The sequence below is a fragment of the Notolepis coatsorum genome (genome assembly GCF_963971535.1).
Source record: "Notolepis coatsorum genome assembly, chromosome: 15".
NCBI lineage: Eukaryota > Metazoa > Chordata > Actinopteri > Aulopiformes > Paralepididae > Notolepis > Notolepis coatsorum.
Window position 1 is genome coordinate 106608542 of NC_140179.1, and position 25665 is coordinate 106634206.

At 41.9% G+C, this 25665-nt stretch overlaps 1 long non-coding RNA gene across 1 annotated transcript; it reads right to left on the reverse strand.

Moving 5' to 3' along the window:
- Positions 1–8413: 8413 nt before the first annotated feature.
- On the reverse strand, positions 8414–23968 carry LOC311241267. The gene is made up of 3 exons (XR_014620519.1): positions 23888–23968; positions 15307–15367; positions 8414–8488 (listed from the first exon to the last, which is right to left on the reverse strand). It is a non-coding gene; the product is annotated as an uncharacterized lncRNA (long non-coding RNA).
- Between the last annotated feature and the right edge of the window lie 1697 nt (positions 23969–25665).

Here is a 25665-nt window from a genome sequence, read left to right on the forward strand (position 1 = left end):
GCTACTGTCTTTCATGGATCAACAATCATTTTAACATTCTCTTTAGTCTGTGTTACAACCCCAGTAAGTCAAGGGGAAGGGGTAACTAGCATAAAAGATGATTGTGTAAACGGGAACCGGTACTAAATTAGAAAAAAACTGAGTATTGATAAGCTCCGACATTATCGGTACTGCTATCGGTAGTCTTGGAGCACATTAGCTACGGAGCTAACAGAGTGTACCACTATGAATTGAAAATGGGGGACCCTGATGTAAACAAGACAAAAGTCTTTCTCTGGTCTGCATCCCCTTAACAATTGTGTGTATTGAGCATAACAGAGTGTACCATCCATCTGCGACGCAACGGTGGCAGCAACACTTGAAACGGACTAACGTTAACGTTATGTCGAGTTCATACTACACTACACGTATGAACTCGACATAACATTAACGTTACTCCGTTTCCATGAAGTGTTTAATTAGCAGCAATCCGTTGTTGAAAATGTAACGTTAAACCGGAAATGGAAACGCGAGGACAGGAAGCCGTCATGAAATCGTTGTCATATTGTAGTCTTTTAGTCTTATTAACTAAAAGATTTTAACAAAATAAAAAGCAGCAGCACTATTGGATAACTGAGTCATGTTTGCTATGTATTTCTTTCTTTAGGAGAGTAGGACATTTGTTTCAGTTTTAGCATGATGTTTTATAGATGGCTAGGTTAAACACAGGTTTTTGTTTTTAAGAGGGGGGGTTTGACTTGATTTTATTTACGTTTATTTCAAATATGCAACACAACAAACAAACATCAAGTACAGATATAGCCTTAAGCCGTTCAAATAATAAATGTATAATTAATTTTTAATAATAATGATCTAAAAGAACCGATAAGAGTATCGCTAAAGTACCGAACCGTTAAGCAGTATCGATAAGAGTAGTAGTATCGATAAAATCCTAGCGATACCCATCCCTAAGTAAAACAAAACTAACTCGGTAGGGAATATACTTTAACTGTACAATAACGCAAATGTCAAACCAAACATGCCCAAAACATACAAAGGGTGGCATCACTCCCGACTAGGGATGTCCGATATTATAGAAAAAACGTAAGATTGCCCTTATTCGCAGCAATGTCAGGTATAACAAGACATATTTTAAATAAATATTTAAATGATGATCTTCATACACAGGCGTAGATATTGTTTCTTTCTGCGCCATGCCCTACTCTACCTAGGAGCCACCCCTCTAAACCACATGCAGTATTTCATGAGTCCTATTGCAAAGCTTACAGATGTCAAAGAATAATTGGGAGGGACGCAATCTTTCAAAACTTAAAAATGCATTGTTTTGCATCTATATTTAGCACATATTTGATAGAATCTCTATCGAAAATAATCAAGCACCCCTTGCGTGTCTGGTTACAGGCAGCCATGTTGGAAGCCATGTTGGAAGAGAGGAGTAGAGAGCAAGGCCTCTATTCAAACCAGAAGTCCTTCCGATGCAGATCACATTCGTTGGATTGCTGTCCAGGATGAATGTGTTGTATATGTTGAGTTTCTAGGTTCCTCTATGAATGCGCTGGTGTTTCTTTAAGCTGCCAGACTGACTGAAGCTCTTCTCACACTGGTCACAGTGGTAGGGCTTGTCTCCTGTATGAATGCGCTGGTGTATCTTTAAGCTGCCAGAGGCACTGAAGCTCTTCTCACATTGGTCACAGTGGTAGGGCTTGTCTCCTGTATGAATGCGCTGATGTTTCTTTAAGTTGCCAGAGGCACTGAAGCTCTTGTAGGGCTTGTCTCCTGTATGAATGCGCTGATGTTTCTTTAAGTTGCCAGAGGCACTGAAGCTCTTCTCACATTGGTCACAGTAGTAGGGCTTGTCTCCTGTATGAATGCGCTGGTGTATCTTTAAGCTGCCAGACTCACTGAAGCTCTTCTCACACTGGTCACAGTAGTAGGGCTTGTCTCCTGTATGAATGCGCTGGTGTATCTTTAAGTTGCCATACTGACTGAAGCTCTTCTCACACTGGTCACAGTGGTAGGGCTTGTCTCCTGTATGAATGCGCTGGTGTTTCTTTAAGCTGCCAGACTCACTGAAGCTCTTCTCACACTGGTCACAGTAGTAGGGCTTGTCTCCTGTATGAATGCGCTGGTGTGTCTTTAAGCTGCCAGATCTACTGAAGCTCTTCTCACATTGGTCACAGAGGTAGGGCTTCTCTCCTGTATGAATGCGCTGGTGTTTCTTTAAGCTGCCAGACTCACTGAAGCTCTTCTCACACTGGTCACAGTGGTAGGGCTTGCCTCCTGTATGAATGCGCTGGTGTTTCTTTAAGTCTCCAGAGCTACTAAAGCTCTTCTCACATTGGTCACAGAGGTAGGGCTTCTCTCCTGTATGAATGCGCTGGTGTATCTTTAAGTCTCCAGAGTGACTGAAGCGCGATCCACATTGGTCACAGTAGTACGGCTTCTCTCCTGTATGAATGCGCTGGTGTTTCTTTAAGTCTCCAGAGCTACTAAAGCTCTTCTCACATTGGTCACAGAGGTAGGGCTTCTCTCCTGTATGAATGCGCTGGTGTGACTTTAAGTTTGCAAATTGACTGAAGCTCTTCTCACACTGGTCACAGTGGTAAGGCTTCTCTCCTGTATGCATGCGCTGGTGTGTCTTTAAGTGTTCAGATTGACTGAAGCACGATCCACATTGGTCACAGTAGTAAGGCTTCTCTCCTGTATGAATGCGCTGGTGTTTTAGAAAAGCAGCCTTTTGGATGAAGCTCTTTCCACACTGGTCACAGCAGTGAGGCCTTGACTCATTCATATCTCTGCTTGTTGTTGGGGAGCAATGCAGCAATTGTACCTGGAGAAGAGAGAAGTACACCAATGAACAGTTCAGATTTTGCATTCGTTCAGTTTGTATTTCTCAAGTTCTCAAAATGTTTTATGCTCCAAATTTAGTTGATGTGATTTAAAAGTGAATCTGCTCCAAGGGCGGTTATTGAAAACTGGCCAACATTAATAAAATACTGCGATAAATCCCAAGAGGCAGTTGCCTGCAATATGACATTGTGGTTGTATCCGTCCTTGTAACAATATCATTGTTGTTCCTAGTTTGTGTTGTTTTTTTGGAGCAATTAAGAGTACACAGCCCACCAGTACAGATAATTCAGTCTGAAATTATATATTCAATGGAATGGATATTATATTAGCAATATCAATTATACATGTCAATTAATCCATGTATTGATTAGCCAAAGAGTAGCCTATTGATCATTAGTTTGTAATAGCCAAAGAGTAGCCTATTGATCATTTGTTTGTAATATATCTATCAGATCAAGATCATGAATTAAGATCACTTTTTGTCTGTTTCTTTCAAGTCTTATAGTATCCATCATATTGCCACCCTATAACCTTTCAGTCTGCCCAGCACCAAGACAACTGCTGGCATTGCAGCCTTGATGCTGCTCGTTAATCCTGTTGTGGCCTATGGCTGAAAGGAAAGGTAAAGTAGGAAATACCTTTTTCTGTTGATTTGGTCATATCTGTCTGTCATAGTAGTCTTTAGTGGTCTGTCTTTGACCAATTCATGGACAATGTATGTCTTTACAGCTACGATAGACCTATCAGAGGTTGTAATATTGTGAAGAGAATGAATGTAATATTTAATTAATTTAACCCTTTCAGTGCCAAACACGTAATATTACGTTTTTGCTCGCCAGCGGTTGAGTGCCAGTCACGTAATATTACGTTTTTGGATAGTTTGTCATTTTTTTTCGATTTTAATATCCTATTCAATGTCAGGGACCCGTATGTTGCCGTTAGAAGGCATACTGCGACTCCGAGGGTGCAGTACCGGCCAGATCCTCCCAGGTGGCAGTATCGAGAGTGCAGTAAACCCTGTTCCAGACCCTGTGTTACACTCAAATGTCTCCGGGCGCAGTTTTTCAGTAGAGGGAAGCCTAGAGGTTCAATCGATCGCATCCAAACGTCTACAGGACATCCGATGCATATGTTGTGGTGGATTTTGTCGTGGACCAGATGGACAGCAGATGGACCAGATGGCGATCAAACAATTGGAATATCATTTTTGGAATACTACCGATCACAGGTAAGGACTATCTGACGTCAATTTCAGCTTGATCGTGCAATGTATATTATCATCAATACATTAGTTTACCAATAGGTTAAAGTGTAATTAGTGCGATTTTAGTATTAGTTTTTGTGTTGTTGTGATTGCGAAAGTCGGCCATTTTGAAAAAGCGACCGTCGGTAATTGTAGTCATTTTGACGCCATTTTGAAGAGGACATCCAGAGCTTTCAATGAGCGTTGGATTTTTTTTTTTTTTCACTTTTTTGTGAAATCTGCGCAGCCTGAGGGCGCTCCACATGAGGGGCGGTCCTCATCCCGACGATTGGGGACTACGTCCAGACATAGTCAGACAGGTCAGGGATCGCTTCGGGGAGGCCTCGGTGGATCTGTTTGCGAGCAGACAGTCTCACCAGTGCCCCTTGTGGTTCTCGTCAGTCGGGGGGACAATATCGGAATATCGGTATCGGTAAAAAAGCCAATATCGAGCATCCCTACTCCTAACCCATCCCTGCCATTTATCGTCGAGGTGGATGCTTCCGAGCTTGGAGTCGGAGCTATTCTGTCTCAACGCTCATCGTCCGACGGTAAGGTACACCCATGTGCGTACTATTCACGTGGGCTCTCGCCGGCTGAAAGAAACTATGATGTTGGGGACAGAGAGCTGTTGGCGGTCAAGTTGGCATTGGAGGAGTGGCGCCATTGGCTAGAGGGAGCTGAACACCCATTCACAGTCTGGACAGACCATAAAAATTTTGAATATATCCACTGTTTTTCTCTCGGTTTAATTTCCTCCTGACGTACCGTCCCGGGTCTAAAAATATCAAGCCAGATGCTCTTTCCCGGTTATATGATGGATCAGAAGAGGACCGTCCTCCTGAGCCCATTGTTCCTGCAGGACAGAATCTAGCTCCTGTGACATGGAGCATTGACTCTGCTGTGCGGAGGGCACAACGTTTGGAACCAGATCCGGGTGGGGTGCCCCCGGGTCGGTTATTTGTACCAAACGGCATTCGTTCTCGGGTGTTGAAGTGGGGCCACTCCTCTCGGCTGACAGGACATCCCAGAGTGCACAGAACTCGTGACTTCTTGGCCAGAAGGTTCTGGTGGCCTGGTATGATGAAGGACATTCGGGAATTTGTGGCAGCCTGCCCTGTTTGTGCACGGAACAACGTTTCTCAACAGTCACAACCAGGGCTGCTTCATCCTTTGCCCATTCCTAGTTGTCCGTGGAGCCACCTCGCCATGGATTTTGTGACTGGTCTGCCTCCTTCTGATGGTCACAGCGTCATCATGGTGGTGGTGGATAGGTTCTCCAAAGCAGCTCACTTCATTCCGCTGGTCAAGCTGCCATCTGCTCAGGAGACCGCTCAACTGGTGGTTGACCATGTCTTCCGAATTCATTGCATCTGCCAGGACGTGGTGTCGGACCGTGGACCCCAGTTTACTGCTCGGTTTTGGAAGGCATTCTGTGCTATACTGGGTGCGACGGTTAGCCTGTCATCAGGGTTCCACCCGGAGAGCAATGGGCAAACAGAGCGCACCAACCAGTCTATGGAGAGTACGCTTCGCTGCTTGGCCTCCTCCAATCCGACCACTTGGAGTCACCAACTGGCATGGGCAGAATATGCACATAATTCATTGTGCAATGCATCCACTGGTCCCATTTGAGGTTCAGTTTGGGTATCAGCCTCCACTGTTTCCTGAACAGGAGAGGGACGTGGGGGTTCCATCTGCCGAGGCGTTTATCCGTCGGTCTCGGGCAACATGGAAGAGGGTGCATTCGATGTACACCGTCGCCCTGCGCCTTCCTACCGTGTGGGCCAAGGTGTGGCTTTCAACACGCGACCTTCCATTACGAGTGGAGTCGCGCAAACTCGCTCCCCGTTTTGTGGGCCCTTTCACTATTGTTTGCAAGATAAACCCAGTCACGATTAGGGATGGGTACCGAATTCGGTACTTTTGAGGTACCGAACCGAAACACGTCGGTACTACCGAGTATCGATTCAAGTGAGATAACAAAAAAATGTAAAATTAAAAATAGCTTTTTTTTTTTTTTTGTCAACGTTCACACACACAATATGCTTACCTAGGATTTGACTTGATTCAACAACAAAGCAGTCGGAGCAATGGCAAGCCGAAAACGGTCGAAATTATAGTTATTTGAAGTTTGGATTCTTTTTTTCACGACTGAGGTAGGTAAATAAAAAATCTTGTGACTAAAGTACCGAAAAAAGGTACCGTTGGGTACCGGTATCGATTCACAGGTACCGGTACCGTATCGGTTCAAATGTGAAAGGTACCCATCCCTAGTCACGATGCGTCTTCGGTTACCCTCGTCGATGAGGGTGCACCCTACATTTCACGTATCCCGCCTTAAGCCGGTTCGGAGGAGCAGGTTGGTTCCTGCAGAGAGACCTCCACCTCCCCCTCGATTCGTTGATGGCCAACCTGTATACTGTACGGCGTATCCTGTCCAGTAGGCGGGTTGGTAGGGGTATACAGTACCTGGTGGACTGGCAGGGTTATGGGCCAGAGGAGCGCACGTGGGTTCTGGCCAGGGACATCTTGGACCCTGAGCTTGTTCGGGAGTTTAAGAGACGTGTCTCAGAGGGTCCGTCTGGAGACGCCCCCTAGAGGGGGGGTCCTGTCATGGTTTTTGCCTTATTTCACATTTCTGTGAGGGACAGCTGTCAATAACTGTTCCCTGTGGTTAATTGCCTCATGGGTCGGCAGGTGTGTGGGCTTGATTGCACCTGATGCAGTGCAGCTGTGCCTATGGCCATGTGGAGTCTATTTAAGTTTGGAGATCGCAGTGTCAACTGCTTTTTCATTTCCTAGTGTTGGCTGTCCTTTTGGTCACACTCATTATATTGAAGTGTAGTCTGATCTCTGATTCAGAATTGAGCTTTACGGTAGTCACTTATTTTAGGCTACTCACGTGATTCTACACATAAACTCCCTTAGTGGAGGTTTATTGTTTAACTTTTTCCAATATAAACTCCTTTATTAGGAGGTGTCCTTGTGGCCTATTTACTTTTATACTATACCTCTTTATTGAGAGTAGTCCTGTTTTTTGGGACTTGATTTATTTTCTTAATTACTCACTTTGAGATTTCCACCTGTAAAGGTTGTTTTCTGTTGTTTAATTTTTCCCCTCTCCTTAAATATCTGTGTTTCACGGATAACTTTAAGAGTCCGTGTTATCTGCTCATGACCCACACACACACACACACACAGCCCTCACTGTAGCATCTGTATAACGGAAATGCCATTGGATATAACGTTAGTAGCTATTAGCCCTTTATCTCGCCTTCCAGGAAATATACTAGACCAAATTCCATATAACGCTTATATTCACGGCGCTATAAAATGAGAACGTATTGATGAAATCTTTTTTTCTTTAAGCCATTTTTAAGGGACGGTTTATGGTCTCAATTGACAATGAGAATGGACAGATAGCAGATTTTGCTCTACAAACAGCCCCAAGTCTGTTTACATTTGCTGGCCCTCTACAGTTATATTAGACGGGCCCCAATGGCCATCAATGTGTTCATTTGGAATGCCAAAAAATGGACAAATCAATAGGTTACTCATTAACCTTTTTATTTTCCATTTAAAAACTAAATAGAATGCAGGTACAAAAATACAAACAAATCACACTACCTACTGTATAACCCTAATCCCCTCGCCCTATACATCCGAACCCCAGTCCACACCCTCATCCACCACCACACTTCCCAGGCAACACTGATGTTAATCATCCTCACCACTGTCATCAGAGTCATCATCCCATATGTAGCCCTATCCTCAGTTTCCTTAGAAACATTTGCACAGTGTTTCATAACAATTTACTCAAGCCTAGTAATAGACACAATATTTATGACACTGGGAATACATTCCCTGCGGTCCATAGATGTCCCTAGATACCAAGAAAATGCAAATGGCCTTGTAGAAGTGGAGCAATCTTCCATTTACTTAGGTGTGTATTTTTAGGCGGATTTTCAGAGATTAAGAGGTAAAGAGGTTAAAATCGGATCGGATCTGATTGAGATTAAAGATTTTGAACTACTGGGCACTGAACATGGAGACCAATCGCAAATCGATCTGCACTTTCTCGGCCGAGCTATAGTAATTTTTTCCGCACCTACTCCCCAAATTCTGCATGCGCAGATTGATAAACCTAGACATCTGGACAATCCCGAGACTCCGTGGGCAATCTGCGCATGCGCATGGGGAGTAGGTGCTGAAAAAGTTACTACAGCTCGGCAGAGAAAGTTCCGATCGACTTGGGATTGGTCTCTCCATGTTCAGGAGACTCAAAGTAAACATAATTGTACTTACAGATGTTGTGGTGTCCACAGTCTGATGTCTGTTTCCACAAGAAGAAAGTCTTGGTCCAGTAGAGTTCTGCCACAGAGAGACTTCACACTGTAAATACACAAAGCGTTTGTTGAATAATCCAGGAATTTATGTGGAGTGTATCGAGGCTCGTGTTGATGACGTGTGTGGTGACGGTGAACCTCACGTGACGGTCGTCCCACGTGACTGATTCAGGACATTTGGCGCGCGATTCAAGATATAAGGGGCAACGAAGCGCAATAGTCTCCTATGACTAGGGTTGGGTACCTTTCACATTTGAACCGGTACCGGTACCTGTGAATCGATACAGATACCCAACGGTACCTTTTTTCTGCACTTTAGTCTCTAAAAATGTTATCCATCTACGTGTTGTGAAAGAAAAAATCCAAACTTCAAATAATTTATCATTATTATTTATTTAGAACAATTTGTTAATATATATACTGTATATAATATAATATTGCAGCAAGCGTTGTCTGCATTTAGCTTTTTAAAGTGTAACAACACTTGCGACCGTTCTCGGCTTGCCATTGCCCCGACTGCTTCGTTGTTGAATCAAGTCAAATCCTAGGTAAGCGTGTATTGTCCGTGTGAACGTTGACGTGAACGTGCGGAACACTTCATAGGTTTCATTTCGCGGTAAACGAAACGTCATCGGACTTTAAAAAAAAATATTTGGCACCGGTGGTTCTCACGTGAATCGGTACTCGGTAGTACAGACGTGATTCGGTCGGTACCCATCCCTACCTATGACCTCACATTGTGTCGACTTAGGTGTTTATTGCACGTTTGTTTGCTATCTGTTCAACTAACTGAGCTGATCTCTCTCCTAAGTATGCACATAATAATAATATTAATAAATGTGACAACACAGCGTATCCCTTGTTCTAATTTCTGTTACTTTAAAAGGTGAAGTGTCTGTTGTGTTCAAAAGAACTTGGATACAACAATAACACCTCACCGATGCTGAGGCATTATAGAGCCTTGCATGAGAACAAGGAGCCCAACCAAGGTGGACCAAGCTCAGGTAAGCCATTTTAGGATGCAAATGTAACCTGTGTGTTACGTCTGTGTTGACTCCGACTCAGCTTCTTCCCCCAGGCCATCAGAACACTGAACACTGAACTCTCCACTCACAAATACACATGAGCACAGCACACACAGACACACACCACTCATGCGGCAACCGCAAAAAAAATCACTTTAAACAAAATGTCACTTTAAAAAATTTAATCTTTAGAAACACTTTAAAAGAAGGAGGTACTGTATAGTTTAGATACATTAAGAGTTAACATTGTAAATTGCATAGTGGTGTATATAAGAACCAGTTTCTCAGGAACCTAGCATGTATTTTTTTTACCATGCATATCTTGTGTCTTATCTATTTTATTTTTTCGATGCCTATTTTATTCTATTTTATTATTGTATTTTGCACAATCAATGCGGGCAAGACCACCCGCATTTCACTGTATGCCCTGGTATGTATGTGACAAATAAACCTCTTGATTGTACTGGTGTGTGTGGCGACTCAGCTTTTATTTCTCAGCTGAGCAGGAGAGTATCCTCTCCTCTCTGGCTCAGCCTAGTCCTGAGGACAGTTGTCCCCCTATTGTCATTTCTACTGAAGAGGTTCGTCAGGAGCTTAACCTCCATCAAGGTAAACAAGGGCCCTGGACCTGATGGTATTTATCCTGCACCCTCAAGGTCTGTGTGACCAGTTGTGCCATGTTTTTCATTATTTTCTCTCCATCTCTGTCTTCACCTGCTTTTCCTCCAATGTGGTTAACATCATGTCTTGTCCCTATTCCTAAAAAGAACAATGTGCGTAATAGCCTCACTAACCTGAGACCTATTGCTCGGACATGCCACATCATAAAGTGTTTTGAAAGGGTTGTGCTGGGCCACCTCAGGGAGCAGGTGGCACCTTATTTAGACCCCTTGCAATTTGCATACAGGAAGAGTGTAGGAGTCGACGATGCACAGATTTGTATGTTGCATCAACTGTATAGCCACCTTGAATCGTCTGCCAGCTCTCTTAGGGAAATGTTCTTTGATTTTTCTAGCGCCTTCAATACAATCCAGCCACATATCCTAGCAAACAGAAATATCCAGTTTAAACTGCATAACTCAACCAGCACCTGGTGCATGAAATATCTTGTTCCTTTGCCTCAGTTTGTTAGGCTGGATGATATAGTATCAGATGTCATCTGGACAAAAACTGGAGCCCCTCAGGGAACAGTTTTGGCTCCCTTCCTCTTTGTACTTTATACTGCGGACTAGGGCTGTCACTAATGACTATTTTTTTATCGATTAATCGGTTGATTATTTTATCGATTAGTTGATTAAACATTAACCATTAATTTACCCAAATAAATCTATTTCAATTGAATATTTCAAAATGTTTAATGTGTATCCTCCTTTTTAGCTTTAGATAAAAAAAAAAGACCAGCCAGAGATTATTACCGGCCATAAATAGCTTTTCAGTATATTTCCATGAATTATTATATGTATTGTGTGTTATCTCTCCACTCCACGCTACGGTAGTGCTTGTGCCGGCACAGGAGATACGATTAAAATGTATTTCTTATATATTATACATATTTAAATCAATATCTTCCTTTTGAATAAAATAGGCTCGGGAATCAGGATTGTTAAAGCTAATTAGCCTAATCTAGGGCTGGGCGATATGACGATATTATATAAATATCGGGTACAGTTCATTAACGATACACTTTTTCAACGTATCGTGGATATCGTGATGTTTTGCCCAAGAGGATTGTGTCGCGTCAATCTGTCCACACGTTACTCGTTCATATCTCAGCCCGTGCTGAGATATGCCCATTCCGCGGTCTGTTAATAAAGTTTTCAATCAGACAGATGTATGGAAAGGCTTTTATTATAACATTCGTTGTAGTAAAATCATTATGCCTCATTTAGTCATCCTGTTGAGCACTGGTCTCCTACTCGACGGCCGCGGGGAGCTAACGTTAGTAGCTTTGTTGACGTTGTTCAGCCACAGGACATTCAGGAAGTAAAAAACTAGGAGCTTGCCGATTGGTGCTAAGAACAGCAGGGCGGGTGCAAGCGCTGTGACGTAATTGGCAGACTCGACTGTCAATCAAAATTATATGTTTCCGTCAGAATGAATGAGTGAAGACTTTGTTAAAGGGTTGCAGAATGGGTACAATACAGTACAGGAGGATGAAGACCAGAAAAAGACTTTCGACTTTTTTACATAAGGGTCCTCCATTTTCAATTCATCAAAACATTTAGAGACATACATATATACAGTAGTTTCATTAAAATGCTATTGATTGATTGATTGATTTAAAACTTTATTAACATATTGCAGAATGGGTACAGTACAGCTCAATACATACAATTGTTAAGGGGATGCAGACCAGAGAAAGACTTTAGTCTTGTTTACATCAGGGTCCCCCATTTTCAATTCATCATATTTCATATCTAAATCATATAATATCTCATTGCTAAATATATGCAATATATAATCTAATAATCTAAATCTAATATATAATATAAAAATGCTAAATGCATGGGTATTTTATTTTGTCTTTAATGTTAGCTTGCAAAATCAAATACTGTCTTGGTAAGCCTCATAATGAATTGTTTGGGGTAAAAAAGAAAAACATCGTGATGTGTATCGCCGAAAGGTCAGAAAATATCGTGATATCATATTTAGGCCATATCGCCCAGCCCTAGCCTAATCCATGTGAAAAAGAGTAGCATATAGTAAATGTATGCACACACACACACGAGAGGGAGAATAGATTAGATAGATTATAGCAGACTTAATAACATCATTACAATTTTTAAGTGAAATATTTATTATCATCAACTATCAAGTTCGTTTTTATAGTGTACATTTTGGCTACTTCATTGATCATCATCGTTGAACGTACAGAGCGAAAGAGAGACCCCCCCCCCTTTCCTCACTATTAGAACTCCATGAAACTAATTTCTCCTGTGCCTGTGAGCTAGCTTAGCTAAGTTAGCAGCTAAAGTTAGTTAAAAGGGTGTTTAAACGAGACTGGCATATAGTAATGGCGAGGATATAAAGCATGTTAAAGACGCATTTATTGGACATGTTGCTCGCAGAGTTTACATAGAAACAGCGCGACTCCCAAGAGGAGTTATCACAGGCTGTAGAACGCAGGGCTGAAGAGTAGAGCCATATGAAATCCGGTTTATTTTTTTCCAAATTCCATTACATTTTTTTCCAAATTCCGTTTTTTCCGTTTTAATATTTCAGAATTCTGTATTTTGCTTTGTACGCTCATTTTACCATCAGAAATAGTGTCTAATAAGTGGGAATGAATAAATGTCCACAATTTAATAAGATATAACAGTCAATTTAATAGGGCTGTCTTAAATACTTCGAAGCGTGGAAGCTTCGTTCGATGGGCATGGGATTCGAATATGAAAATAAATGTTGATTTAAAAAAAAAAAAAAATTATATATATTTTTGCAAAATCAACTCTGCCTCTCTTTGTTAACTACAACAAGCAATGAGGTCGGACTCGGCACTGACAGATTTGTCTTCATTGTGCTGCTTTTATAAAGCCTCAAATGACGGCTTACAATATTTCATGAAAGCAAAGTGTTTTGTTTGTCTAAGATTTAAAAGGGTTTAAACTTTACAGCACTGACAAAGTTGAACAAAGTACCGTACAAGTCCCACAACATAAAAAAAAAAAAGTATAAAAAAAAAAAAAAAAAATTATAGTTGATTCCATTTTTATTGCTCAATTCCGCGATTCCGTCCGCGATTCCGTGATCGCGGATTCCATATGGCTCTACTGAAGAGCTGCCAAGCTGCTTCTAAACTGTAAAGTGTGGGTATCAGCCAGGCTCAGCCCCTCCCTTCCAGCTGGAGCGAAACATGGAAGCTATGTGACTGTCGAGTCCTGGCTCTAGGCAGAATCACAAATAGTGGTCTAAGAGAAGTTCATTCTATTTTGAATGTGATTCACTGCATTAGTTAGATTACACGGCTGGGCAATATAACGATAACGATAAATATCGCGATATATTTTAATAATCGATATCTAATATCGAAATTAAAAAAAAATCGAAAAATCGTTTTTGTGACCTGCAACAGGGCAGTTTTAAAACCAGAGACAGTGGACAGACTTGTCTTTCTTGCCTGCAACTTAAAGTAATGGCTTTGCTTGTCCAAATGACAATACTGACCAAATTGAGATTTATTTTTCTCTTGTCCATTTATTTTGTTTATTTAATTTAAAATACAGTTTGAAACCGTCTGTACACAGTAGGCTATGTGTGCTAGCAGAACTAGACTCCAGTCACGAGTCACGGTGCACATGTGCGGTGGTTTGTCCACCAAAAAAGCGCCAAAAGAATGAAAATAAACTAGCAGAGCCAGAACTGTTCAACTCCCCTGGAGCCACAGCCAGCAGAGAAGCCGGTTTACTTTCGCTTTTAAACCAGCTGCAGCCTGAGAACTGGAGTGTGAGGGGATGTATCTATCTATCTATCTATCTATCTATCTATGTAACACAAAAGATGGCGGCAATGACAAAGAATTGCTGCAAAATAAACATACATCTGTTGTTAAATTGTTTTTTTATACTTATAACAATTCGATAATTATCGATAGAGAAATATGATAACATTATCATATCGTTATCGCGATATGATTTTTTTCCATATCGCCCAGCCCTACGTTTCGCATGTTATGACTTTGAACGTCTGCCATTGCCACCGCAAAAGGCACATACAATTAACAATACGACGTGTCGATCATGAATATGCAAATCGACTACATTTACTTGTCGACCAGGTCGACGAATGGTGACAGCCCTACTGCGGACTGCAGACACAGCGAGGCCATGTGCCATATACAGAAATTCTCAGATGATACTGCTCTGATCTGTCTCATCAACAAAGGCAATGACCAAGCCTATAAAAAGGAGATTGACTCATTTGTCCACTGGTGTGATGCCAATTAACTTAATATCAAAAAGACCAAAGAGTTAGTCATCAACTTCAGTAGGAAGACGGTGAATGTCTCTCCTGTCATCATTAGGGGGCAGAAATGGAGATAGCCCAGTTCTATAGGTATCTTGGTGTCCACCTGGACAGCAAGCTGGACTGGAAGAAGAACACAGATTCTGTGTTCAAGAAAGCCCAGTCTCTGCTTTTTCATTTGAGGAAGCTTAGATCCTTTGATATCAGCAGGTCACTTCTTCATGTGTTCTACCAAGGAGTCCTTGCTAGTGTTCTTTTTTATGCTGTGCTCTGCTGGGGGGGGGGGGGGGCAGCATCACAGTCAGTGACAAAAACCGTATAAATAAAATCATTAAAAAGGCTGGCTCAGTGATTGGCCTCCCTCCTGATTCCTTGGAGATCATTATTGCCAAGCGAACTAAGACTAAATTGAACACCAATTTTTTGAAGGCCACCCTCTGTACAATATATTTGATGCTCTGCGAAGCTCATTTACTAGCTATAGATGCCTGGTGTGCAGTTGCTTGGTTTCACCTCATAGGCATCCGAAAATACTGTGTTACAAATTACACTATTATACTGTATATTCTGTTTGGCAGAAACTAAATTAAATTCCATAAAGAATCTTAACAAATATTAAATATGACCCATATTCACTTCTATAACAAATATGAAAATAAAACACATTATAATCACACAGTATCATTAACATTCAAATACGGCTTTAGTCACCTTAGAACAACATGTAACTCTGTTGTGTTATAATAATAACAATCACACCAGCCAGACTCACCTTATATGAACTGGTGTGGATTAACTATAAGGCTATTAGGCCTACAACCTTTGATTACACATATAACAACGTTTTCAAAGGAAACAGACACAAACATCTCCATACCTGTGTTGACACACATCAGATGCAGCATCATTGGGTTTGGTGTGAAGTAGCTTGGTTTCACCTGATAAACAGAACAGAACTTTACGATCCACTCAGCAACCAACTAGCTGCTCCAGTCTGCATGGAGCACTGGAGCTGGTAGCTAGCTAGCTAGTAACAGTCAATAGCTAGTAGTTGTTGAGAGCTCCCCACTCTTCCCCAAGACAAACACCCCAAGAGAGCGACCACGCCACCTAATAACGTCTCAATAATAATATACAACACATTCAATAGCTTACATATAAGTCAGGGTTAGATTAAATTAAAATCTTTTTTCAAGGGCTTTTTTTGCCCCCCTTAATTGATTTTCGGAGGCTTTTTTTTTTATTTCGGGGGCACTGGATTTTTATGATAAACGGGAGGGGTGGGACGGTTCACAAAATGGACGGTTCGGTTCGTATCACGGTTTTGGGGTCACGGTTTTCGGTTTGGTTCGATATACGTTAATTTGTATTAAAAAAAAATAACACTCAAATCTAAACATGCTTCTCATATATATATATATATATATATATATATATATATATATATAAAAAGGTTTACAGTGTTAGTGTTTACAGCCTTAAATAATGTTTGGCACACAAAGACCGAACTGACTGAAAAATATAGGCTACATTTGTCAAACAAACAATATGCTCAGCCAGCACTAGACTTTCCTTTCTATAATATAAACACAAAAAAACAATGTCAAGCATGTTTAAATTCCCTGATTGTCAGTTCTTAATGGAAAGATTCGTTTTCTGCTTGAAATTATTATGTATCTACACTTATTTAGACTAACATTATTTAAATATTGAGTGCAACTGTGGTGGATTACGTAATTCGTTGAGTTGGAACTATCTATGGGTTGGCGCCGGGTCCCCACGGACATTTTAGCGTGTGGCACCTTCAGCTCCGGTAACGTTAGGAGGAGATCATAACATCAACAAGCAGCACGAAAGCGGCAATAGTCCCGGTTGGAGTTAGTAAAACACAGTTGTATGTTAGCCTTCTTGGATGTTGAATAAACGCCTATCATTGTCTTTAAACACCCCGCCTCTCAGACTCTCATTCCCTCCTCTGCTAGCTTGTAGCTACGATAACATTTCATTGACTGTATTAGCTGGGGCTAGTGCTACCATAGTTAAAACGTGCGTTGTATTGTACAAACTGCTAACGCTATGGCAAGATGTGTGTATGCCTATGTAATGTTAATGGCTATGTTTTTAAAGTCGTAATGAAGATTGATTTAGATTGTGCTTCAGTGGAGTAGAGCCCATCGCAGACGATATACTCAGGGTTTGTACACCTTTTCCAAGGCAAAATGCAAGCACTTTTTAAGCATTTTCAAGGTGAATTTTCAAGATTTTCCAGCATCTTATGCGGCTGTGGTAAATTAAATATTTACTCAAAATGATTATTTCACTTCTTCCATCACATTAAATCAGATGTTATTGTGCTATAAACAACCAAAATTATGTAGACTTGGCATTATATACCGGTATAACCTGGCTGAGCCGATGTGTTGCAGTAACATACTGTATATCTGTATGTCGTGTATGCTATAAATGTCACTATGAATTGAAAATGGGGGACCCTGATGTAAACAAGACGAAAGTATTTCTCTGGTCTGCATCCCCTTAACAATTGTGTGTATTGAGCCGTACTGTATTGTACCCATTCTGCAATCTGTTAATAAAGTTTTCAATCAATCAATCAAACGTGACGAGCCAGGCCAATTTTAGCATGTTAATTTATGGAATATGCAATCTAACAGCTAACGTGAACTTTACAGTAATTACATGGATAATAATGTTACAATACAGTACAGCTCAATACACACAATTGTTAAGGGGATGCAGACCAGAGAAAGACTTTCATCTTGTTTACATCAGGGTCCCCCATTTTGGTTCATAGTGACATTTATGACATACATGACATACAGATATACAGTACGTTCAGGGTTTCCGTTAGAATTTTTTTTTGCAGGTCTGAGTGTCCGGTAGATTTCAATCTACCGGACAAATGGGATAAATTCCGGTCAGAGTTTATTGAGCTTAAAAACAATCGATAGACCTATATAAAGAATGACATCATCAAGGCATTTATAATATTTTAACTTAAAACTAGGCTACTTTTGCGTATCAGTCATTAATATATTCCAAATAAAATAAGTCCCTCGAGACTTCGTGCTGCTGCTGCCGACTTGAGGTGTCGGTGGGCAGTCTGCCCGACCTTAATAAACAGCAGTCTGTTATAATCACATTTTTATGAGCTAACTAATTCCGTTATATTGGACATTTGTATTAATTATATCAAGCGAAGAACTGAGAAATTTGGCACCGCTGTGTCAGCGCGAGCTGGCTGCTGATATATTTACGTGAAGCATGGAGCACTTGGAGCAGGCAGAGCAGAGCAGTGGTGTCAGCAGCGCCCCCACCCAACAGCTGAATTGCCAATGGCTGAATTGGAGTACTGCACCCTGCCAAGCCATGCTTCACGTAAATATATCAGCAGCCAGCTCGCGCTGACAGCAGGATGTCATTATTAGACCGGCTGCTTGGTGAGATTGTTTCGTTCATCGCATAGGCTATATAATTTTAGCCTATTTTAATACAATTCAAATAATCTAATTGTGTTTAGAGGGAATTATTTTCACCGGACATTATGACCGGAGAGATTAAATATGTCGGACTTCAACAGATTTTGCCAGTCAAATACCGGTAATTACCGGCTAACGGAAACGCTGAGTACGTTACTGCGTTCCAGACTACAACTGCTCCACACCAGTTCCACACCAGTCTCCGTAAATGTTCCGTTATAAAAATAACGTATAGTCTAGCCAAAACCCTATCAGCTGATTCACAATAAGTTCAGTAGAAGGCTAGAAGCCCAATAGTAACCAAACATTCCTTAAAATGGTCAATAGATTCAGAAATAGTCAGACATGGAATGGAACATATTCTGATTTAAATTGCTTATTTGTTTTTTAACCAACAAAGCAACATTAGGATAGTGTAAATACACAGTACACAGTACACACTGATTGCAATTCTCACTGGGAGTCTGGGACCTACTGTACAAATTTCACACACGTCACACATTCCCTTTTGTCCCTCCAGTCGTACCGTAGATCGCTGACGTCATTTTAACTTAAAATGGCGGCCCCCATCAGAGCATTCGGCTAACAACATTAGCTTAGCGAACCTGCCACCGCACTTCTAGGTGCATAAAGTGTGGTAACAAAATATCACAGCCCCTAAGACTGGGAGCGTTCTAACTCTACCGAGCATGTACCCAACATTATATGAAAAATAAAAAATCATTACGATGTTTTAGTGCACTTCAAGCGCTAAAGGGATTCATAACAACTTATAGCAGGGTCAATCGCAGTGTTAGCACTCGTCTGTTTCTTTTCTTTTCATACCAACATTACCTTTTTAAGTGAAAGTGGTCTTGTCCTTGTTGTATCCATGTGTAATGTTGATAGTAGTGGGTGTACACAGATGAAAGAGAGCAAGTCTGTGTCTGGGATATAGGTCCCGACTCCCAGGCTATTTATATAAAAACACTACGGGTCGAGCCCAGCCACATTTTGCGTGAAAGGCGAACGCAAAATAGGCTCGCTCGAGTCGCTCCGAGTTATTTTATTTCTTTGTCTAAAAACCAAACTATTCAGTCAGATAGCGATTTATTATGAAAGTATAAAGTGCAATTACAATTTCAATCACTTTCCAGCACTTTATACACAATTCAAGCACATTTAAAACCTTGAAAACAGCACATTGAAATACAAGCATTTTCAAGGATTTCCAGCACCCGTACGAACCCTGTATACTGGTAGTGGGCTGTGGGGAGACTGAAGAGGAGGCTATACAGGACCATGACACTAAACTGATAGCACTCATGGAGAGGTGCAGAGAGGTTAGGTTGAGGCTAAGTTTGAAGAAACTGCAGTTCAGGCTCAGAGAAGTCAAGTTTCATGGACACATCCTGTCAGCAGAGGGGCTCAGGGCCGACCCAGAGAAGGTCAGGGCGGTCCAAGACATGCCACACCCCACGGACACCAAGGCGGTGCAGCGGTTTATTGGGTTTGTGACATACCTCGCAAGGTTCATGCCCCGCCTCTCTGAGATATGCGAGCCACTGAGGAGGCTGTTGGACAAGGCCGTCCCATGGCACTGGCTTCCCAAACATGGTGCGGCGATCGAGGAGATCAAGCGTCTGATCACAGTGGCCCCGATCCTGAAATATTACGACGTGACCAAGCCGGTCACCATCCAGAGTGATGCAAGTCAGAAAGGACTTGGCTGCTGTCTGTTCCAGGAGGGTCAGCCAGTAGGGTACGCATCGCGGGCACTGACTCAGACAGAACAGAACTATGCACAGATTGAGAAGGAGTGTCTGAGTATTGTGTTTGCGTGCCAACGCTTTCACTATTATCTGTATGCACGGGGGGAGATTGTGGCGGAAACGGACCACAAGCCACTCATTTCGATATTCAACAAACCCCTCCTCACTGCACCCAAACGGCTCCAGAGCATGCTGCTCACGCTGCAGAACTACAACCTCAAGGTCACATACAAGCCAGGCCCGGACATGCACATCAGTGACACATTGAGCAGGGCCACGGCTCCACCACAGAGGACGGACACGGGATACATGAAACACACCGTCTGCAACCTGCAGAGGGCACAAGAGGACACTGAACAGATTAATCAGGCTGATTATCTGAATGTCACCAGCCAGCGGTTGAATCAGATCAGGCAACACACTGGGGGAGATGAAACCCTTCAGTTGCTCAAAGCGGCAGTGCTCCAGGGATGGCCAGATCACCGGGAGGAGACTCCCCTGGCGATCAGAGAGTATTGGTAGAGCCATATGAAATCCGCGTTCACGGAATCGCGGACGGAATCGCGGAATTAACCAATAAAAATGGAATCAACTGCAAAACGTGGAATATTACAGAATTTGGCCTAATCTGGACTGAAATTTCGTTTTTGGGTGGAACGTTTGGTGCACACGCGACCGGGGAGGCGGGGACTCTACAGCGTGTTACACACAACACAGCCGCGGTGCTCAAGCGTCTGGCTGCTTCAGTGTTAACATCGTCAAGAAGCTAAACAATTCCACAATAAGCCCTCAATTCAGAGCAGAACAGTATCCTAATGACTTTTATGCCTCCGGTGATAAGGTGTTTTGCTAATTCTGTCAACGTTCCGTGAACTGGACCCGCAAAAACACTTGCGACACTATTGTGATTAAATAGCTATAACGTTAGGACGTTTAGCCGTCTAGCTAAATCTAGTGCACCCATCCATTTCATTATACACTGCCCTTTATAAACTAAATACACTTAAATAGCTATGTAACGTTATAGGACTATCTATGGAAATGATAGCTTCTAGAAGTTCTAGCTAAATCTGGTGCACCCATATTTGTTTAATGCAAACGATTGTCATTATACACTGCCCTTTATAATCTAAATAAACTTAAATAGCTATGAAACGTTACAGTACATAGGACTATAGATGGAAATGATAGCTTCTTGCTAAATCTAGTGCACCCATCCATTTGTTTAATGCAAACGATTGCCATTATACACTGTCCTTTATAAACGAAATAAACTAAACTAAAGGTGCCTAAATTATGCATTACTAAATTTCATCACAATATAATAGATATAGCTAGGTTACTGACATTGTCATTGTGATAATGTCAGTAATAGCTAGCTGTATCTATTGTTTACACTTGAAATATGTATTTTTATTTTGTCACAATATTAATTGAAAAATATTGTGTAAAATTGAACTGTATTTCTGAGTTGCAGCACTTAAAAACATTAAATGGACTTATATCTTATTCAATTGTGGACATTTATTCATTCCCACTTATTAGACACTATTTCTGATGGTAAAATGAGCATAAAAGGCAAAATACAGAATTCTGAAATATTAAAACGGAAAAAATGGAATTTGGGAAAAAATAAAATGGAATTTGGAAAATAATAAAACGGATTTCATATGGCTCTAAGTATTGGTCAATCAGGGACGAGATCAGCGCACAAGATGGGGTGCTCTTCAAAAGTCAGCGAGTCATAGTGCCGAAAACGTTACGGGCAGAAATGTTGAAACGCATACACGCCAGCCATGTAGGAGGAGATGCCTGCTACAGACAGGCCAGAGACACACTGTACTGGCCCAACATGCAGGGTGAAATCAAGGATTACGTGAGCCAGTGTTCAGCGTGTAATGAATATTCTCATGAGCAGCAGCGGGAGACAATGATGTCGCATGCACTCCCAACACGGCCATGGCAGATTGTCAGTATGGATTTGTTCAGACAAGCGGGCAAGGACTTCCTACTCATGGTTGATCATTATTCAGATTTCTGGGAAATAGAGCTACTCTCTGACCTCTCAGCAGACACCGCGGTGTTAAGGTGTAAGGCCCAGTTTGCACGCCACGGGCAGCCTGACCGGGTGGTAACAGACTGTGGATCTCAGTTTGACTGTGAGAAATTTAGAAAGTTTGCAAAAGAATGGGATTTCGACCATGTCATGTCCTCGCCCAGGCACCCAAGGTCTAATGGAAAGGCTGAATCGGCAGTGAAAGTTGTGAAAAACCTGTGCAAGAAAGCAGCTAGTGCAGGTAACGAACCATGGTTGGCAATCTTGCAGTGGAGGAACACGCCCACAGAGGGCATGCTCAGCAGCCCAGCGCAGAGACTGATGTCCCGGAGACTGAAGACCCCACTTCCGGTCGCTGACTCGCTCCTGGGCCCCAGCGTGGTCACGGGGGTTCCTGAGAAGCTGCGGGTTAAGCATCAAACGGCCAAGCTGGGTTACGACAAGTCGGCCAGAGATCTGCCCGAGTTGTGTATCGGCCAGGACATAAGAATGAAGCCCCTGCCTGGAGACAGGACGGGCAAGTGGAGGAGAGGAGTGTGCCTGCAACCGGTGGCCCCCAGATCGTACTTGGTGGATGTCGAGGGGACATTCTACCGGCGGAATCGGGTGGACCTGCGACCAGCGGAGGGGGATGTGACTGGACGCCGCCCGGAGCAACACAGAGTGCAGCACAGCGGCCCACCTGAGGGGCCACACAGCAGTCCGCCCAGCAAAGGGATGGACAGTAGCACGGGCAATGACACTATCACCCAGGAAGTCAGGCCATTCAGGCGGAGCGACCTGTACCAGCCTGTGGTGGACCCTCCACCGGCGCCAGAGTACAGGACGGCCAGTGGTAGGCTGGTGAGAGTGCCACAAAGACTGGACTTATAGAGACTGGTTAATGGGTATGGTATGGTATGGTGTAAAGAAAAAAAAAAAAAAAAAAAATGGAAAAAACGCACAGAACAGATGGTTAGGGTTTTAAATAAGGACGTTTATGGGGTTTCTTGTAATAATAATAATAATGTGCACTAAGGGATGCTGTAACTATTGTTATCTAAAAAAAAGGAGATGTTACAAGAGAATGGGATTGTTATATAAACCCCCCCACAATGGTGTGTGTGTTGGTACGGTCCAGCAGGGACCAGGATGTAAGGTACGCTGTTGTGTTATGGGTTGGGATTCAATACAGATGCACAGTGGATACGCTCTAGTCTCCTGTCTCGTTATTTAACACAAACAGTACTGTCTATCTGTATGTCATGTATGTCATATATGTTACGATGAATTGAAAATGGGGGACCCTGATGTAAACAAGACGAAAGTCTTTCTCTGGTCTGCATCCCCTTAACAATTGTATGTATTGAGCTGTACTGTACTGTACCCAATTCTGCAATCTGTTAATAAATCTGTTTCTACCATCAAATCCATGCATTGAGCTCCGTTTTTATTACATGTTTTATCACATTCTTGTTCATTTCATAACATTTTCATACGATTTGTTTTGAAAATATTGAGGCCAACATGGCATTTCACTATTTCGAAAGCCTTTCTGGTGATTCTAAGGCGAGATATGAGTCAAAGAAACTCCCCCCGATTACCACGACCACAACATCAGAGCGAGTTAGCCGAACGTTAGCCACCAGCCACTTTTCCTCTGTGATGGTATAAAACTTCCGATTTGGATTTCTGTTTTTGTCATTAGTATAACGCGTAACACAGCAGCAGCATTGTGAAGGACTGAAGAAAAGTCTGCTTGATTGTCTTTAATTTGCCGCTTTAACTATCCGTTTCTCCACTAAATAGTGTACACAATGTACCAGGCGCCGCAGTTTCCCCCCACGCTGCAGTTGCGTAGCAATAACAGACAGGAAGTTGACTTCGAGAAAACTTGATTTAACAGATTGCAGAATGGGTACAATACAGTACGGCTCAATACACACAATTGTTAATGGGATGCAGACCAGAGAAAGACGTTTATAATATACAGTACTGTTACAAGACATTAGCATTAGCATAGCAGCTTAGCTTGTTAGCTGCTCCAGCTACCTCTGGTCGAGGCCCAGTCTGGATGGAAAAGTGGCAGAAACGCCCAACAGATCAGATGTGCGGTCAGTAGATTAATAAAAGCAGATGTTACTGTAACAAACGGAGAGGTCGACATGAACCTACCTTTTGTCGTATTTATGCTTAAGATAAATAATCGGGACAGTACGTTAACGTCTTTATTGCAGCGTCGGCATATCGAGTCATGTGTCTCTGGCGGAGGCTAGTAGCACACTGGCCATCAGGACCCCGTGTGTGGGGAACCCAACAGAAAGGTGCGCCAGCGCGCCTGTCGTAAAATGACATATTCAAGGCATGAATATTACATCCCCCTTCTTTTAAATACTTTATAAGATATTAACAGACTGCAAGTTACAAATATATTATGCATTACTCTGTAAGCCATTCTTTGTAAACATTAACCAGGTGTGTTAACAATATATCAGATAATATAATCAGGTAAGTATTAATAGGTATCAAATTTAAAAAATATATACTCTTGTTTCAAAGGTATTACAGTTAGTAAAACTGTGTTAAAGTTAGATGTTATGTATGATTGCAAGTAACTGTCTAACTGTGTCTAACTGTTTCCACAAGAGGGCGATATAGGCGGAGCTAGTAATGCTGCGCCAGGTACGAGGTATAAAAGGAGATGTTAACTCCCCCTCTGTCTCTTCCCATCTACTTCTCACTGAGAGAAGGTCTCATGTACTGTGTACTAAAGTGATAATAAACCACGCCGATTAATGGCTCAAGAGAGAAACCTTGTCGTCATGACCAAGTTATTGTCGCCCCATAAGTGACTCTGTCAACAGTGTGCACCTCTTATTCATGAAACAGCCTGCTTGAATATTGGAACATTTCAACAAGTGAATAAGGTAAGTAATCAAAGCTTAAAATATACTCTGTCTCAGAGGTAGTACAGTGCTTAGCGTATGCAAATCTTATTCACAGAACAACCTGCTTGAATATTGGAACATTTCAACAAGGTGAACAATGTAAGTAAGTCAGCCATTTAAATAAACATTAGTAAGTCAGACAAGCAGATAAGCAGACAGACAAACAGACAGCAGCAGCAGCATAGATAGACAGACAGACAAGCAGAAAGACAGACAGACAAGCAGACAGACAAGCAGAAAGACAGACAGAAGTAGTAGCAGCAGCATAGATACAGACAGACAGACAGACAGACAGACAGACAGACAGACAGACAGACAGACAGACAGACAGACAGACAGTGACCAGCTAGGGGTGTCAAACTCATTTTCACAGAGGGCCACATCAGCATTATGGTTGCCCTCAAAGGGCCAAAGACTGTATAAATGTTAATGTAATGTAAAATAAATGTAGCTACACATTTACATATTGTTAAACATGTTGTTTCTGTATTTATTACTTATTCAAGTTATACATATTGCATATGCATTTGCATAAATGTAAAAATATATGTTAGCTTGTTATTTTAACAAATAATTTTAGTTTATCAGAACCCCATATTACTCCATCAATCAATGATCAAACCATTCAAGTAAATAACAAAGAAGAATATCATCAAATACAAGCTATGACATTAAGTTTGTTCAAAACCTTTTTGTCACAGTCAAGAGGGGCAGAACTAACAACTGTGAGCTGCAAAGAACACGTGGGACAGATGTAGCAGATGTTACAAAAACTAATGGCTGCACACAACCTTGCAGAGGCCATACATCCAACTAATGGAAGATAGTTTAATTAACTTTAATTAACAGATTGCAGAATGGGTACAGTACAGTACAGCTCAATACACACAATTGCTAAGGGGATGCAGACCAGAGAAAGACTTTCGACTTGTTTACATCAGGGTCCCCCATTTTCAATTCGTAATGAAATTGCTATTATGTGTCTGCATGAACACACAACTGTAA